We start from the raw sequence: 15,650 nt of genomic DNA, 5'->3' as shown, positions 1-15,650 counted from the left end.
CAGCAACGAGGTATTATTATACTCATTTCACAGAGAAAGAAACCGAAGCTCAAAGAATTGAGGGCTTTGCTCATTGCATTGTGAGTGACAGAGCTGGAATTCAAAATGAGGTTTTCTGACTTGAAGTCCACAGCTCTGTCCCAGAGCCATGAGAATAAGAAAAAAAGGAAAACAGGGCATCAAAGAGGAAAAACAGAAGACTCAGAGGAGGCAGGGCAGTGAACGCAGTGTAGATGGTTCTGGAGGCCTTCTGGTTCAACATAATAAAAAGCTTCTGGGTAGAAAAGGCTATTCACTGTAGGTGTGAGTACCAGAGGGAATCAGTCTATCCGCCTGGGGAGTGAGCCTGGCTCTTCCTAGAGGCTGATGAGTGGAAGAAATGATGTCTGAAAAGTCTCCCCCTTCCTATCCACAGATCTTGTGAAGAGAAAGAAGCCAGAGAAAGAGCAAAAATGGACATGTCAGCATTTTTCTGTTAGGTTCCCAGTGAATTAGGCTGAGTGGATGGATGGGTGGATGAGACTTAGGGAAACTGTACATCTACTCAGCAACACTCCACACGGTTCTCCTCACAAGTCCTGAACAACTCTCCCTGCTCCTCTGTCCTTTAACCCATCTATATAATGCTATGCTAAGTCACTTCAGTCGTGTCCGACTCTGTGCAACCCCATAGATGGCAGCCCACCAGGCTTCCCCGTCCCTGAGATTCTCCAGGCAAGAACACTGGAGTGGGCTGCCGTTTCCTTCTCCAATGCATGAAAGTGAAAAGTGAAAGTGAAGTCGCTCAGTCATGTCCGACTCTTAGCGACCCCATGGATTGCAGCCCACCAGGCTCCTCCGTCCATGGGATTTTCCAAGCAAGAGTACTGGAGTGGGGTGCCATTGCCTTCTCCATCTACATAATATCATGCTATAAATGACAACAACTCTTCCAGCCGAGGAGGAAAAATAGGGGTAGCATTAAGAGAGAAGCTAAGAAGTAATTTGCTTTGTCCAGAAGAGTGGAGGAATGGATGGAATGGAATCTCCCACCTCCTCTCATCTGCTGAAGCCCTGCTCTGGACTAAGTTAGGATTCCTTCCTGCCCAGTTTCCCGTGTGGTGATCCATACTGCATTTGTGGTTGGGCTTAGAAAGGTAAGGAACCTGCAAGGGTCCAAGGAGCCAAGAGCTCTGCTGGGGCAGGGTCTTGTTCTTTGCACTCCTGTCAGAGAAAAGCTGCAGTGGGCCCTTCTCAGGCCATGCAGGGGAAAGGCCAAAGGGCTGGAAATGGTCCATACAGGGCTGGGCCTTTGCTCACTGCTCAGGCTCAACCACCACTTACCAAGCTGAACCAGTAACTCTGGCCTGAAGGCTGCATTGCGGTCTCATCACAGAGAATCCCCGGGCCTGTGTCTCCTGACCCTGGGTTCCAGTTCTAATGATCATTGATGATGCCTAGTATATAACACAGCATCTGTAGGTAGCAGGCACTCAGTAAAGAACTGATGGAGTGAGGAATGAATGAAGTAATTAGCTGTGACCTTGATTTCCACATCTGCAAAAGGGGCATGATAATGCTCTCACTGCCTCTCACTCCAAGTCATCCCCTGAAGATCAGGAAACGGATGGGCGGATGTCCATGCACAGTAGGGTCTGGGTGCACATCAGTGATTGACGTTTGAGCCTCCCCGACTCAGGTCACGTTACTGCTGGCTTGGTGGTTAGGAGCAGCTCTATCCTCAGGCTCCTGGAAGACCTGACCCACGGCAGAGTCTCTCTGAATTACCCTGTAGTTTCCTTATCCCCTAAGGAGCTTACCTTTAGGGGTTCTGCCTCTGGGAGGACGTGTCAGTGTGCTTGGAGGCCTTTTTGCTGCCCTCTCTAGGTCCAGGACCTAGTGCAGGAAGGAGAGGAAGCAGCTCGCTTATAAACTCACCCCAGCCGAGCCTCTTATGGAGACGGAGCCACTGACGGAGGCTTCAAGACTAACCACCAGCCTGAAGGCGCCTTTAGGAGACCCCTACCTTTGAGCTGAACATAGTTGTTAGAAGGAAGGTGGCAGGGATTTGGGGTGGGGGGAGCTAAGGAGCAGGAGGGATGAAGCCTGGAGGAGAGTGGGAGGAGGGAAGGAAGGGGGGAGGAAAAGAGGCAGCAGAGTCTGAGAGACAGAGAGGGAGAGGCAGAAAGGAAATGGAGAGATGGGGGTAATGTGAAGAGATGCAGCAAAGAGCTGCAGGGAGAGAGATGAGAAAGGGAGAGCTGGAGAGACAGATCCATCAGTCTTTGGGAATGGCAAGAAACCTCAGCAGCGTTCCGATGCTGGGAAAGTGTGCCGGCTTGGTGGAGGCAGCGCTGGGGGATGACAGAGGTTGCCTGGGGTGCAGATAGGCTGGGATGAGGCCCAGTGTGGGGTCTGGCCACCTGCTAAAAGCCCTTGCTAATTGATTATCTGCTGCAGTGATGACCAACACAGCGAGCAACCACTCCAGACCACAGACACCTCCCCACATCTTCATTAGGAGCCAGGCCTGGTGTTACCCTAACCCCAAGGCAGTTCTAGCATCCCAGCCAGCCTGCCTTCCGGCCTTTGCTGGGGGTAGGGCAGCGCTTCTTGGTGATGGCGGCGGTGTGTGCCCTTCTAGATGGGTGGGACTGTGGTATAACACAGTGAAAGAGAGCAGCCTCAGAGACACAGAGGAGAAATCTTCTTCCATAGCTTCAAGCCCCTCACCGGCCAAGGCCATGGAAGTAAGAGGCAGGTCGAAGCAGTGGCCTGGAAGCCCTGATGTGGAATGAGTCCGGGGCAGGCCAGCTGGGCTGAAGCTGCCTGTGGTGGGAGGGGGAGGGCCCCACGTGGGGAGTCCTGCAGGGGGAGAGGGGATAGTCCCAGAGGTCTGGGGAATCCACTGCTCTCGGCTCAAAAAGCTGCACCATGTGAACGGCACGTGCAACCACTTTTGCTTTCACAAGTGCTCCGGCCCGTGGGCTGTGGGGTGGGCTCTGATCGTGGCCAGAGCTCCGAGGCTGAGAGGTGGGTGGGGTCTGGGAAGGGCGGCTGCTGGCTCTGAAGCTGCTCTGTGGTTTGTTTGGGGCAGTGGTGGAGGGCGGGCATCCACCTCAGGGACCCAGAAGCCCGGAGCTCTCCTTTCTCATCCCTGCCCTTTCCCAGATCCTGGGAGGAGAGACTGGGCAAGGAGAGAGAGGAAAAGTGGCCTGTCCCCCACTGATGGGTGAGCACAGGAGGAGAGAGATAAATTAGCCTTGTCACCCTTTCCCCAGGCTCCACAAGAGCAGAACAGTTCCTGTCCCCTGTGGGAAGATCAGCCATTATTTATGAACCCCTCTGAAGGGGGCACCGTGGGAATATCCATCTTTCCTCCAAGCTGGGGGGGCGGAGGAGCTGGGGAGCCTGCAGGCGCCCACTTTCTTAAAGGCACAGGAGACCCTCGCTGGAAGCCAAGGTCCAGCCCAGACTGGAAGCAGGGCAGCTTCCAGTTAAAGCAGAGAGCTGCAACTGAGACCTGGTGCACGGAGACCCCGCCACGGGCAGAGGGTAAGAAACACTCGTGTGAGTAACGGAAGGGGCGTTGGGGTTTCCACACCGGCACCCCGAGGCGCAGAGCTCATCGGGCATGGCTAGTGTTGGCCCCAAACACAGCCTGCGGGATGGACGGACGTTCACTGGACCAACGGGCGCAAACTGAAGACTAAAGGTTGGGAGTCTGGGCAACGGGTAGAGGCCTCAGTGCAACAGGAGGATGGAAATCACATTTTTCTAAGGTTTGGGGTCCAGGAAACACCACACGATAGTCCCGTCTTTCTCCGTGTTGAAGAGAATGACTGCGGTTCCAAGACTCCAACAAAAGGAGCCGGAGCAGCAAAGGGAGAGGCTGAGGAGCTAACGGAGGTGCGGATGCGGTGGTTGGAGAGCTGCAGAGGGAAAGGAAGGGAGAGAGGCTAAAGCAGCGACCAAACGGCAGGAACTTAGGAAAAAGTGCAGGCCAGGGTCCACAGCGTGGGAGGCAAGAGAGCTGGGGGAAGAGACAGGGCGCCGGCTGCTGTGAGGCCGGGAGACGGCCGGAAGTCAGGAGCCGCAGGGGGGAAAGGCGGGCAGGGGGCAGGTGGTGGTGGGTGGGGCGGAGAAGGGGCCTGAGGGCTGCGGAGCCGGGTCTCTGCCTCAGGGAAGGGGCAGGGGGAGGGCCCACCCGGGAGGGCAGGAGCCAGCGAAGGAGGGCCTGCTGGGTTTTCTTTTTGTCTTCCCCCTCTCTTTCATTTCTATTGCTATCAATAATCCGTTCCCAAGGAGCTGCCCTGACAGCAATTAACAAAGCATTTATGCTCCAGAGAGAAGCTGAAATCATTTCCTCCCGCCTCCCTGCGCTCCCTGGGCAACGGGCCCTAGCGCTGAGCTCCCCAGCGGCGTGCGGTCCAACCTGGGACACCCTGGGGAACGGACGGACAGGGCCAGGGAGGATGTTCCACCCTCCCCAGACGGGGTCTGTCTGAATGCTTTATACCAGGGTCTGGGTGTGGGGGTGTCGTGGGAGATGGGAGGGGGATTTTAAAGATGGCACATTCGGTGAAACCTTTCCTGATGACCAATCCTCGGCGGATGGTAGAGGGAGGCCAGCTACCTCTTCAGCCTGGTGGCCGGAGGTGACACCTCTCTCTCTTTGCTAAAGTACCAAGAAAAAAAAAAAAAAGTACCAAGAATCCAGGAGGTTAGAACACTGTGAGGAGTGTTTTCCAGAGCTGATTTCAGTTCAGTGGCCCTTCACTGAGCTTCTGTTGTGTGCCAGGACTTCTGACAGGTGGAGGGGGTGTTTGAGAAAGAGGAAAAGGGTTCCCGTTCTTTAGGAGCTAATCATCTGATGGGCAGAAGTCACACTGAACGACACAAAGAACTGCGATACCGGGCAGGCGCTGCCCGGAGGCACTGGGAACACCAGGAATCAATAGAGGAGAGGAAGAGAAGGCGACAGGCAGGTCTTGCGAGAAGCTCTTTCCCAGGAGGGGGAGCGGGGCCATTCCCGTTGCGGAGCCGGGATGATCACTGCTCCATCGCCTCCTCACCTCCGTGAGTCAGGCTTGTGTCAGGCACTTCACATCCATTGCCTTCTACTTGGCCCCTCACAGGGTACCCTATAAGGAGGCAGATGTTTTAACAGACTAGGAAACCAAGGATTAGTGAGGTCACATAGCTTGCTGGAGGATGCACAGCTGGTAAGCAATGGAGCCAGGCTGAAAGATCTCAGTCGACTCCTGCTCTTTCTGTTTCGCTCCCCATCAGTAATGTTTAATTTCAGAGCTTGCTTACTTAGAAACTTCATGTCTAGGAATTTTTCTTACAGATGTCCTTGCACACGAGCACAATGACCTTGTATACAGAGTTGTTCACGGTAGCATCCTTTTTCATAGCAAAGGATTAGAAATGACCTAGTGTCCATCATACGGAGAAGGCAACGGCACCCCACTCCAGTACTCTGGCCTGGAAAATCCCATTGACGGAGGGGCCTGGTGGGCTGCAGTCCATGAGGTCGCTAGGAGTCGGACACAACTGAGCAACTTCACTTTCACTTTTCGCTTTCATGCACTGGAGAAGGAAATGGCAACCCACTCCAGTGTTCTTGCCTGGAGAATCCCAGGGATGGGGGAGCCTGGTGAGCTGCTGTCTATGGGGTCGCAGAGTCGGACACGACTGAAGCGACTTAGCAGCAGCAGCAGCAGTGTCCATCATAGGGGACTGGTTAAATGGATTTGCAGACAATGGAATATTCTGCAATCATCAAGAGAAGTGGAGAACACTTTATGTATAGATATGGAATAATTTCAAGAACACACTGTTTAGTGAAAAAAAATACAAGCACATAGCAATGTATTTAATAAACTGCCATTGTTTAAAAAGGACAGGGGGAGAATATTTATACATAATTAATTTTTGTCAGAATATATACATGGAAGGAGATATAGAAAACAGTATCTGGTTGCTTCTGGGAAGAGTAACATGTCTGGGGATCAACAGTGGATGGTATATTTTCATGGTATATTCTTTTGTAACATGTCTGTTTTGGACTTTTTCGATATATTCCCTGCTACAAATAAAGAAATAAAAATAAATGTCCTGGTCTAGGCGATGTGCGTCTTACTGAGCAGGAAAGTTTAGGTGACAGTTTCTGAAAGAAGTGGATAATACTTTTGGAGAGGTTGTTGATATTGGCTTTAGAAAAATCTGGATTTGAATCTGCATGCTGGCACTTTTGGAGAAGGCAATGGCACCCCACTCCAGTACTCTGGCCTGGAAAATCCCATTGACGGAGGGGCCTGGTGGGCTGCAGTCCATAGGGTCGCTAGGAGTCGGACACGACTGAGCGACTTCACTTTCACTTTTCGCTTTCATGCATTGGAGAAGGAAACGGCAGCCCACTCCAGTGTTCTTGCCTGGAGAATCCCGGGGACGGGGGAGCCTGGTGGGCTGCCGTCTCTGGGGTCGCACAGAGTTGGACACGACTGAATCGACTTAGCAACAGCAGCAGCAGCTGACACTTTTAAGGTCCAAGTCGTCAGACAAGTCACGCCACCTCGTTGAACCCCAACGGACACGTGTGTAACCAGGGACTCTCCCTCCGCACGTGGAGGACGGGCCTCATCTGCGCTGAATGCTCAGAGTAGCTGCAGCCGTGACCACTGTGGGCCCTGGAGAGGCCAAGAGAAGGGGCGCCCGGGCACTGCTCATGGCTGGTCAGGAGCACTCGCTGACTCTTGATGCCTTTCTGACTCAGGGCATCCCTGGTAAATCTGTGTGCCCTCTTGCCTGAAACTGCTGGGCCCCACAAAGAATCTCTGTTTGGCCAGAAACCCTGAGGGCAATCCCAGCCCTGCTGCTCTGACCTGAAGGTTCTCTCTGTCTTCTTTTTTGCAAGGAGCTTTCAGCTGTCCTCAAAGATTTCCTCTCCAGCCCAAAGGCTATGTTTCTCTGGAGGCTGTACTTTGTTGAGTCCATAGGAGGCGAGGAGAGGCAGAAGGCTGTCAGGAGACGTGGCGGACTGGAGTCAGAGGATCTCGGTCCAACTGTGAGCTACAGGTCCTTCGGTCCAAGTCCCTAAGCCTCAGTTTCCTTCTCTGTAGAATGGGGCTGTGCCCTGTGATGATCAAATATGTGGTAAAACCACTGTGTCATATCAGATATGTGGTGAAAGCTCTGTGTTAGTGTGGAAGCAGGAAAGCTGCCTGAAGCATGCTTTCTTTTTCTCAGGATGGTTGTGATATAGACAGTTGCCGAGGCTGGTAAATGGGCCTCAAGTCAGGTCAAACCAAAACAGTATCAGCCAAGGGTTTCAAAGAAGCATGATGAGGCCATGCCAGTTCTGCTCCTGCTGCTGGGGAGGGACCTGTGTGTGGGCAGGTGAGTGCTGGGTAGAGAAGAAGGGGTGAGTGGACTGGCTGAAGAGACTGTAATGGGATTTTTCTCCACTCACTCAACAATCAGGAGTGGGTATCCCTTTACTGGTTCTACTGGGAGGTTCTAAGACCCGGGTAGTCCCATTCTTGAGAAACACTCAGGCAGATGTGGGGCAGAGATCATTTGGTCATTCAACAAACACTTACGGAGCCACTTATGAAAATGGCTATAAAGGGTGCCCAGGATGGATCAGCCGTGGTCCCTGCTTTCTAGATGCTTATAGTGTGGCAGGGAAGATCATTCAAGGCACACAAGGCTGTATTTTCATAAGAGAAATTTTTACCACTGTGCCAACTGATTGTGCAAGAATTGGATGAACATGGGGCAAAAGTGCTCAAGGCCAGGGAGCATCAGCTAAGAAAAGGCTTCCTGAGGAGGCAGGAGCCTGGTCAGCTGGACCAGAACCAGGAGGCCATGGTGAGAGGAGGTGGGGTGAGCCATGCGGGACCCTGGGGCGCGGCATGTCCCTTCAGAAGAGTGATGTGCAGTGAGCTGGAGAGGAGCGGGCGGCTGGGGGTGGACTGGGGCCCTGGGGCAGCACGGGTCCCTCTTCCAAACTGTCAGCCCTGCAGCTGTGCTGCTGCCTCGCTCTGCAGGGGGGAGTAAACTGCTTATTATTCTCCCCTCAGCCTCACCCGGGCATCTCACCCCGCCAAACAGCAGAGTGAACGGGAGCTGTAAACGTCTGGCAGAGGCACACGTCAGATCTGGCCAGTGGAGCAGCGGGGCCTGGTTGGCTCCTGGCTCACGATGACCTCAGTCCAGCCAGAGCCGCCGGGCACCTGGGTCACCTGCTTTGTGTCTGACTTAAAGCCCGCCCCTGCTGGGATGGCAGCCCTGCCTCGCCTGCTGGGCCTCTCTGTCCGGCAGGCCTGCCTGGGAGATTCACATCAATATTGATTGTCTGCTCAGCCATCTGGGAAGGGGATGGAGAGTGGGGCCAGGCAGGGGAGCCCCATCAGACAGCCCTGGAGGACAGAGTGCTCGGGCTGAAGGCTGGCCGAGGCCCTCTGGCCTTCTCCCTGTAGGAGGGGCAGAACTCGTAGGGTGGAGAACGCCTTGCAGGGTGGCACACACCGAACTCAGAAGCGTGCTCACCTTGGGTGAACGAGGAGCCTGTCAGCAGGGAGAGCACGGGGGCCTGTGGGGGCATTCTTAGTGCCATTCCGGATTTTGTTCCTTGTGTCTTTCTCTGTGTCTGAATAGTTTGGAATACGTTTTGGTTTAGTGACCTAGAGAGTTCATGGAACTCTCCCTCCAGCCTCCAGGCGAGACTTCAGCAATGCACTGGGCACTGGTGATGTTTCTAAGTTTACAGCTCTAGAGAAGGAATTCCCAAGCCCCCAGCATAACCCAGGTGCATCCTGCTACCTGCTCTTCCTCCAGTGGGTCAGATGAAGCTGCTCCTTCTCTGAAAGCCCTGCCTCCGTGGGGCGGGAGAGCTTGCCTCCGGGCCCCGGGCAGCAGCCCTGCAGTGTTTTGTAAGTCTCTCCCCAGTCCTTCCTGTCTGCTGGCATCATCCCCAGTGCCCCTGCCCCCAGGGGCCCCACTCTCTGAGCAGTCACGGGGAAGAGACTTTAGTCACTTTGGGGAAAAGTGGGTCTGGCAGAGAAGCTCAGACACCAGATAGTTGTTCAACCACTCTCTATTCCTTATTTATTCCCATCTTCCCAAGACAAAAGCCCTTATGAAGGACCAGGGACTTGGAGTAGTCTAAGAGTTTTTGTAAGAAAATTCCCCTATCTAGAGTTGATGGATCCAAATTTGGTGACTAAGAAAGAGGTTGAAACTCCTTTCTGTCCTGTCAGTCATGGGCATGACCTTGGAGCAGAGGGACAATCATTTTCACTTTGGGGGTGGGGAGTCCTGTCAACCTGGATATACAAGAACAAGCCATCAAACATCAGAGGAATCCCGTCAGACTGTAGACTCGGTGGGGGCAGAGATCCCTCCTATGATGGTGCCCGGCACACAGAAGGCACTTGATTAGGGCTTGCTGAAATGCTGGGAGAAAGTCAGCCCAGGGAGAGTGCTTTCAGAGCCGGGGAAGTCACAAGCTTTGGAGTCAGACCTGGATTTGAATCTGAACCCTGACGTGTATCAGCTGTGTGACCAGGGGTGTCGCTTCACTTCTCTACTCCAGGGTCCCCTGAGCTGTAAACAGGCAGCGAGAATGCCCACCTCGTGGGGTGTTACACCGTCTAATGGACAGAATGTAGCTGGCCCATAATAGGGGCTCAAATCCTAAAATCCCCAGCCCCCACCTTGAACACTTCTGTTCCTGAGAACCTTCTCTCTCTCTTTTTAATATATATATTTTATTGAAGTACAGTTGACTTAGAATGTTTCAGTGCTTGGGAACCTTCTTGAAACTCCTGATGGAGATATTTCTGTATCTGTAGCTTTGTCCTAGTCTGTGTTTCTGTGTTGCCTTGCTTTTGATTCCATCGTAACTCCCCTTTTACCTTTTGGGTCAGGTTTTCTTTCTCCCCTTTTTGTTTGTCTGCTCCTTACCTTCCCCCCAAACCACTTTATTCTTATTATCTTCCAGTCCACCCCCTCCCATCCTCCTTTACCTCTTCCTTTCCCCTTTCTGATTCCTACCCTCCAGGGCCTCTGTTTGACTGTACTTCTCACCTTGCTGCTCCACGTTCCTCTATTCAAGGTATAGGATGACTCTCCTTACAGCATTCAAGTAAATGAGTGAGAGGTATCTCTCAGTTCACAAACCAGACAGGGAGCTGCTCTCTAAGGCCACATGTGCTACTTAGACAGTCGCTTCTGGGGAAACCTCTTAACTCTTGGAACCCAAATGGCTCCAACCCCTTGTTATCGCTCCTGCTTTCCAAGGGCCTCGCTATCCAGCAGGGTCTTCTGCAAACCAACAGCAAGGCCTTGAAAACTGTGTTGTCCAGGCAATGAACTCCTCCTGAGTCTGCTCCCAGGTCAGGATTCTGCAGGACTCTGGAGGGAGTGGACAAGGATTGTTTGCAGGATCAAGAAGCTCTCATCTAATGGGAGAGTCAGCACTCTTATGAGTAAGGCCTGATACAAGCTCAGACTACAAGCAATAAATAGAAAGCAATTTTCTTCCTGAGAGCTGAGAAGCTGTGCCATTTAGAACAAAACAAATTTAATCAGAGAAGACTTCTTGGAGGAGGTGAGTATGAGTGCAGAGACTGAAAAGAGGTACTGGGTTGGGGGGACACCCAGATAGAGAATAGTAGTCTGGGTCCTCTCAGAGGGTAGGTGAAGGTACCCAGGTTGTGCTGTGTTGCAGGACTGTGCATTCAGTTTTACAGGTTGGAACCAAGAGCCATCATAATGAAATTAGATTGGCAGGGAAGGAACAGTGGGAAGACAGGGCTTCCCAGAGCAGCTGGTTCAGATCCAGCTGGGCCAAATCAGGCTGTCAGTCTGTGGGACGAGCAGGTGTTCAGACTGCTGGTGCCACTCCCCTCTGGAAAAAACTGCAGATGGTCCAGTTCCTCCCCTAGCCCCGGGCCCCCAAGACTGCTTTTTGGGAGAAGCCCACCCTATAGGAAGGGAGGGCGGGGGGCGGGGGCAGTGGGTTAGAAGGTCAGCGAGTTCATTTGACTTTCTAGTATGTGGGTGAGGGAAGGAGGAAGTGTGCCTCAGGATAAGTGAGCATCTCTGCTTTGTGAGTCTATGTGTGTATCTGAAAAAGACATTAAAAAAAACATCTGTGTAAATGGGAGCATTTGTGTATGTGTCTACAAGAGACCCAGGGCCACACCCCTACTGTTCTTATTAATAACCCCCTTTGGTCCTACTGACATTTTCTCTTTTGAGACCTGAGGCCCCATCCACCCCTCTGAGACCTGGGGCCTCGGCATTGGCCAAGCCCAGTTGCATTGTTTTGCTCTCTGATGCCTCAGATTGGCTGCGGAGAGGCCCTGGCCCCAGTGGAATCAAAGGGCGGGGGGCAGGAGCGGGGCGGAACCCTGCCTTACCGTCTGACAGGCTGGTGACTGTCCAGCCTGCAGGGAGGCGGGACAGAAGAATGTTTAGGAACCGACTCACCGAAGCTCACCCAGCCTGCATTTTAATGAGGTTCTCTTTAAGATGCAGTGTGCTGTGGGGATAGTCATTACAGAGCAGAGGATTCCTTACAACCAGATTTTCCCTGGCTTTCTCCTGAATTTCTCCTTTTCCAGGAAGACTGGACCCACCAGTTGGCACCTGCCCACCCTCTTGCCGTTCTTCTCTCTGCTCCCCTCCCCGGCCCTCCTGCAGCACCCTGCAGGGCAGGGCAGACAGAGTGGTCCTTGGCCCCTTGAAGCCCTTGGGAGTGGGAGCAGAGAGGCCAGCCCACAGCAAGCTGGACCAGCAAACAGCAGCATCCAGGTCTTCGCCTCTGACGTCAGAAGCCTTGGTTGCCCCGATGAGAAGAGTAGTCTGGACAAGCTTCTGGCCCTTTGCTCTCAGGCAGCCCTTGGTTTTCTTTTTTCTGCAGGTTGCAGTCTCAGAAAGCAGGGATCAGAGATCTGAGGCTGTTGTCCTGGATTTTTTCAGTGTCCCCTTGGGAAAGGTGACGGTGTGGGCCAGGGCAATGCTATCTGTGGGCTCTTATCTAAACCAGACAGGCTGGGGCTGGTGCCCGGAGCCGTGCGAGGAGGCGGGGCTGGGCACTCACAGCCGCCCCATCCTCGCGTTTGTCTCCATCACTGCCCTGTGCATTCTCCCTGGAAGAAGACGTGTTTCTGATTCTGGGTCTTCGTGTCATTATTGTTTGGAGAATGTGGCTTCCTTTGTACTTTTCTGCCTTCTCAGACTGGAGATCTCCAGGGCATGGGCCACATGTCCTCAGCTTGGAGCCCACTAAAGGCTCCTTACTTTTCCCCTATATCCCACCTAATGGGCATGGAGGGTATGGGTGGGGATGAGGGTTGAGCATGGCTTTGACTGATTAGGAAATTTGCCTCCTGTTGGGAATCCTGGGCTGGCAGGCAGATGGGGAGAGCCTGGAGCCAATTCATCAGCTTCTTCCTCCAAAAACCTCCAAGGAAACCTCCAAAGCACTTTATGAAGAAGATCTCTATGTCCTCCTGTGATGTCTGGGAAACCAGAGCACAAAATCACTCTTTTCCTCTATCAGAGTAGGAAACCCTCAAAGAAACCAAGCATGTTAGCCAGACACGTACATCTGGAAGTAACAAAGTCAGAGTTCAAATGCAGAACCCTTCTGTCTCCAGTCCTCAGCTTGACCCCCTTGCTCCTATTAGGTGGGATTTTAACAGGTCAAAAAAGTAGCTCATTGGCATCAGTAAGAGCTACTGAAACAGCTTACCAGCCCTTGGCGGTTTTATGCAGTCAGTTCACTCGCTTGCTCTTGCTAATGGATCATTGTGTCTGGCTGTATAGTGAGACATGCCAGACACAGGGCTTCATGCATACAGAATAGACCTCTGGTCTGACTGAAAGCAGGGAAATAAAGAAATAGGGTAAAAGAGGAGGGGGGGTGAGTGGCAGTCAAGAAATGCTGTGCAAGGGCCTGTCTGCAAGAGTGAAGGGTGGGCTGCAGGGGGAAGGCTCCTGGGCCAAAGCAGGGACAGATCACTTCCTGCTGAGCCCAAGAGTCCGATCACGCAGCAGGCTGGCCAACCAGAGCGGCAGGCTGACAGGGGGGCCCAGCGCGGGGAGACAGAGGGGCCAACCCAGGGCGGAAGCCAGGGCTGGCTGAAGAGGGCACGGAGGGCTGGGAGGGAAGGGGCCAAGTTGTCCTTGGTCACCCTGTCTCCAGCTCCTGAGAGGGAAGCTTTTACGAGTGTCGCTGAGAAGGGGAGAAGTACTGTTGCTAAGGAGGATGGGGACAGGTGGTACGGAGAGACAGAGGCAGGGAGCAGAGCTGGGATGCCTGGCAGGGCAGGGCAGTGGTGAGAGGTGTGTGCCCACTCCTCCTGGGCACCCCAGGTCTGATGCAGCCAAGGCTCCCGTGGGGGGGTGGGGGCAGCCCTGCTTTCCTCTGTGTGCCTGCCTGCCCAGGAGGAAAAGGGGAAGAGAAGCACCAGCTAACCACCTCCAGCTATTACCTCCTCTCTCCCAGCCTCCCAAATAAGCGCAGCGCACCCCATCCCCTTGTCACCCTGCTTCCTAAAACAAGAGTTGGCTTCACTTTGTTTTACTTTCCTGGGATTGGAAGCCACAGAGAACTTGTTAAGTGCTCAGAATTCCTCTGGGAGGCTGGTGTGTTTTGTGAGCTGAACTTATTGTTATATCACATTAAAAAAAAAAGAGAGAGTTTAAGCTTGCTGCTGTTGATATCTTTAAAATTGATGGCAGTATATAAAAGCTTCATCCAAATTAACAGATATATCTTCGGGTGCTAAGAATTCATGCGAGACAGGCACATTAGCAGGGCATGGAGAGCAGACAAGGGCAGAGAGGAGATCAGGGCCCGAGATCAGTGCTGGGACTCAGGTGGGTACAGAGAGAGGCATCTTGTCTGACGCCTGCCAAGTGGGGCCTTGGACGTGCAGCCGGAGGAAGGAGAGCGCCGGGGGGCTGGTGTGGTCCCCTTGCTCATCCGCATCTCAGCCACATCTGGGCGGACGAGACACGTGTGTTTCCTGAGGACATCCAACAGAGTGAGATGGCCGGAATGGAAAGCCTCCGTGTGGATGGGAGAATTCCAAGGGGTGGTGCTCCCTGTCTCCGTACAGAGTGGGATGTGCAGTTTCATGCTCTGAAGCTAGAAGGGTGGGGCAAAGCGCCTACAGTTTGAATTTTTATGAATCTTATTACTGTCAGTGATATTGTAAATGATTAATAAGGCATTTGAATTGAAGGCATTGTTCAGTGGAGATGAGGAAGGGAGGGAGGGAAAAGATGAATATTTATTGAGTGCTTGTGTGTCAGGCGTTCTGCTAGGAGCTTTCACACACCTTGTCTCTGTAGTTTAACCTAGGCAGCTCCAGTCCCTGGTAGTTGAGACAGTAAGGAATCTGCCTGCAATGCAGGAGACGTGGGTTCAATCCCTGGGTGGGGAAGAGCCCCTGGAGAAGGGATAAACGGCAACCCACTCCAGTATTCTTGCCTGGAGAGTCCCATGGACAGAGGAGCCTGATGGACTACAGTTCATGGGATCACAAAGACTAACACACATACACGCGCATGCACACACACACACACACACACACACACACACACACACACGGCTGCAGTCTAAGGTTAACTCCTTGCCTTCCACAGCTTTCTTCTGTTTACCTTTCTTCTGTCTGGGCCTTTGGAACTCAGGTCCACGTTCCTTCTGAGTTTCCATCCCCGTCCCCAGGGGCTCTTGGAGCTGCTGTATCAAGGGAACAGTGGATCATTATCATCTCAGCACTGCAGGCCAGGGGAGCCCGCTGTCTCCCGGAGACTCCTGGAACAGGCTTGGAAGGGGAGAGGGAAGGGGGGAGGATCGGCTGCTCCTCTTCACCTTCTCCCAGCAGCACGGTGACCTTTGCCCCTGGCAGGCCCTCTGGGGAGGACCCTGGGCTAGAGGCACAGCTTATGTGCACTCTCTCCTCTCCTGCCGCTGATTGGACTTTGGAGGCCCTCGGGCTTATCCCTCATCCGCTTTTCCTCTTCAGGCTTCGGTTCCTCCATGGTGGGAGCTCAGGAGCTATTTCTCAAGGTCTCTAACAATGCTGACCTTCCAGAGTTGACTTTGCAGAAAAATGTGAGATCCACGAGGCAGGGGCTCTGCTGGCCTCGTACACAGTTGTGTCAGAGCTGCTGCGTAGCAGACACTCAAAAACTGGCTGTCACCTAAGCCTCCTATCCTTCCTTTCCCAGGAAGCCCTTGGGCTGGTCCCGGGGGAACACATGGAGAGGTGCAGGTCCGGCTGTTTTTGCACAGCGTCCTGGAGTGCGGGCCTCCTGGGCTCAGTAACCTGCCAGGGAAACAGCAGCTGGTGCTTCCCTTGGCGGAGCAGAGCTCAGGAGAGGAGAGGGCGCCTCTTGGCAACCCCAACTCGTGGCCACTCGCGGCTTTGCCCTGCAGAGTACACCATAGTCACAGGAGGCTAAGGTGTGGGGAGGGGGCATCAGACAGCCTGGGTGAGGAAGCAGGGAGGTAAGAGAGAAGGCTGAAAGGGACTGAAGGAGGCCTGGCACACTAAGTGGGAGTTTCAAGTTGTCACCAACAGGTGTTTCCCTTAACCCCACAAACCCTTCAGAGACAGCTGGGCTGGGGTGGATGAAAC

This window comes from Bos indicus, chromosome 16, assembly GCF_029378745.1.
Source record: "Bos indicus isolate NIAB-ARS_2022 breed Sahiwal x Tharparkar chromosome 16, NIAB-ARS_B.indTharparkar_mat_pri_1.0, whole genome shotgun sequence".
NCBI lineage: Eukaryota > Metazoa > Chordata > Mammalia > Artiodactyla > Bovidae > Bos > Bos indicus.
This window is presented reverse-complemented; position numbering follows the sequence as displayed.